The 3498-nt window shown below is 37.7% G+C and overlaps 1 pseudogene; it reads left to right on the plus strand.

Moving 5' to 3' along the window:
• Positions 1-1715: 1715 nt before the first annotated feature.
• On the plus strand, positions 1716-2621 carry LOC149139972 (uncharacterized; annotated as a pseudogene).
• Positions 2622-3498: the final 877 nt, after the last annotated feature.

Consider the following 3498-nt stretch of genomic DNA (forward strand, 5'->3'; position numbering starts at 1 on the left):
ATCTCACATTGAGTCGTCATGAACATCAAGCCATAAGAATGTTATATGTACACCTTGAGTCATCATTAACATCAAGCCATACGCATTTTCTATGTACACCTATCTTAGCTGATGAGCTTCTTAGCCCTTGCATTATTGTTTTTTCATACATCTCACATTGAGTCGTCATGAACATCAGTCAAAATTGGTCTCAATCAATAAAATTCATTGTACATAGATTTTGTTTCCCCTCGATGTGCATGAGGGTTAACTCAAGTGTTGAAGATGATGATGTGCCAAAAGAGTTGCAGTTACAGGACTCCCAGAAGCAGATTTGAAGCAACTTTTTAATTATGTTATGTCAGTTTGTCATGTCCATGATCATGTTGTATTATTTTGTAAGTGAGGTTGTACTTATATATGATGGGTCAATTTATTATATTGTATTTATAGCCCAACTATGATAGAGTTGTATAGCCCAACTATGACAGAGTTGTACTAGACAAATGTTTATGAGTGTTTTTTCACCTAGTTGACTCTAGATCCTTATAAGTTATTTCACTTGTGTAAAGTTGTGCATTGACACACTCCTCCAAAGCCATAAGCATGTTCTATGTACACCTAACTTAGTTAATGAGCTTCTTAGCCCTTGGATTATTGTTTTTTCATACATCTCACATTGAGTCATCGTGAACATCAAGTCATAAGCATGTTCTATGTACACCTTGAGTCATCATTAACATCAAGCCATAAGCATGTTCTATGTACACCTAGCATAGTTGATAAGCTTCTTAACCCTTGGATTATTGTTTTTTCGTACCTCTCACATTGAGTCATCATGAAAATCAGCAAAATTTGGTCTAAGTCAATAAAAGTCCTTGTACATGGTCACACCATTACCCCTTCTATGAGACCTCAACCCTCAACATATTTTCATGCATTACACATATTTTTATGCATCCACATGTGTGGAACCTACCCCACTAGGGCCTTGCATTATTTGACCATCTCCTTACTTGATTTAGCATGAATCCTTGGGAAACAATGAGTTTGAAATATAGAAACACGTATCTCTTAAGCTTTTTGATATCGACGGACCCACCCCAAATGACACAATGAGCTGTTCAGGTAATTGACCTAGAATAGGGTTTGACTTCCACGCTATGCGCTTTTATGAAGGAATCACCTTAAATGTGGGAAATCCACTATTGAATTTAGCGACTTCAAGACCTCGGTGGAACAATACCTTTCAGATCAGAACCTAGAGAAACAAGAACCCATGTACAAAGGGGAGGAGCTGCTTTAGCCAAAATTGCATTACATTACAAGGTTTTCAATTTGACGAACCATATCAATTGGTAAACATCATGATATCTTGCTTCAAGGGAGAGCGTTGTAAATCAATAGTGATTTGGATTAAAAAAATAGGAAATTATAGGCCCTGTTGGATGGATATGACTCCGAACTCAGATAAATGAAATTCTCTTTACAAAACTTGTCTTGTCTTTCTGGCTATGGAAATTTTGTGTTGCAGAGCAGCACCAAGCCATCTCTCTAATTAAAAAAAATAGGAAATTACAGGCCCCGGTGGATGGATATGACTTCGAACTCAAATAAATGAAATTCGCTTTACAAAACTTGTCTTGTCTTTCTAGATATGGAAATTATGTGTTGCGGAGCGACACCAGACCATCTCTCTGATATATGTGATTATGCATTCAATGTTATCCAACCAAATGCAGGTAAATATTGTTCAATTGTTCAAAACTGTGGCAAATTATTCCGCTCTTCTTCCTATTCTGAACGGTCTTGATGAAATATTCATTTTTGTTCTTGAAGTATGTTTTTGGTGGCTATGTCAAGGACAATTGCCAGAAAAATGATTGTAATCCTATGGTGAAAGGAACCCTGCCCTCTCTCAGGGACAACCACAACTATACCACTATGGGAAAAAAATTATTTGTATTTGGTGTCACAGATGGGAAGGACCCTCTACGATATTTTCATATGTTGGACACTACTACAAATACATGGGTGAAACCTAACGTAAGTGGTGAAGGACCAATAGCTCGTGAGGGGCACAGTGCTGCACTCATTGATCACCGTCTATTTATGTTTGGAGGTTGTGGAAAAGCTCAAGATGAATATGAAGAGATATATTGCAATGAACTTTACATACTAGAAACAGTTAACTTAATTTGGATAAGGGATGCAACCAGTGGTTAACCACCGTCTCAAGGAGATAACCACACTTGCTCGTCATGGAAGAACAAAATTATAGTCTTGGGTGCGGAGGATGCATCAAAGTCTTATTTTTCTGATGTCTATGTCGTTGATGTAGATACACTTGTGTGGAAAGAGCTCAACACAACTGGCCAGATATTAGCACCTCGGGCAGGCCATGCAACAATATCCCTTGGAAAGCATTTGTTTGTGTTTGGTGGATTTACTGATGATCGTAATTTATTTAACAATATTTACATCCTAAACATAGAGATTGGAGTGTGGACCAAGGTAACAACCACAGGTCAAGGACCTCTGCTAGATTCTCTATTGCTAGAGGTTGTTTGGATTTCACCAGAGGCATTCGCATATTCATAGGAGGGTGCAGTGGAAACTTGGAGGCCCTGTACACTATATAGTGTAGACATCCTTTGGCATATATGATTTATCATGTTGGTTAGCCGGATGGGAATTAAGCTTGGGATTTATCCAATTAAGAATAGATTTTTCACACAAGCATGGAAAGAATGTAATTTTGTGGAGACGACAAGTTCTGCATAGTTGGAAGCCAATATAGAAAAATAAATAAAAACAAAATTACTTAATCCTTACATTCCCTTACGATATTGTTAAATTGTTCTCATGGTTTGGATCCATGCACATCGATTATCTAGATTGTTGGACCACTTTTCTAAATCCCAAAAATATTCCTATTGAGTGAAATATGTACAATGCATTTTAAACTAACCACTCGTTAAAAGTACATGGATCCTAGCTAGCTAGTAAGCTTTAGAACCATAAAAATTTCCATATGGGCTCAAGATTGAGTTGAGTACATCAAAATAAAGTTAGAGCTCATCAAAATTAAATAAGCTTTCACAGTTTGTCATGTCATTTAATGCAGCAGCAGGAATCATGTCTACATTGTACAAAAGGGCATCTTTGTCTGCTGGTAGCAGCCTTATCCTTCTGTAGCTAGCTCAGGATCAGTGATAATGGGCTCCGACACATCCTTTCCCTCCTCCAGCTCAGGAGGCGATAAACCTCAGACATGGCCAGTGCCAGACGAGGGAATATGTTGTTCTTGGGGGCAGGCAGAGGCAACTAGTTATGGCACTGAATGGCCGAGCCTTTTGGATTAATTTCTGATCAAGAAAAGAACTAGGCTTGAAACATGTGATTTTTTTTCCTTTTTATTTGAATATGTACGAGCAGTGCCAGCTTTGTATTGAGAACTATTAATTTGCAGAGTATAGGAAGGGATCCAATTTGGAAGATATTTTCTACTTCTCAAAT

Source organism: Pinus tabuliformis, chromosome X, assembly GCF_031772625.1.
Source record: "Pinus tabuliformis cultivar Carrire ecotype Pingquan chromosome X, CPIR1, whole genome shotgun sequence".
In the NCBI taxonomy this organism is placed as follows: Eukaryota; Viridiplantae; Streptophyta; class Pinopsida; order Pinales; family Pinaceae; genus Pinus; species Pinus tabuliformis.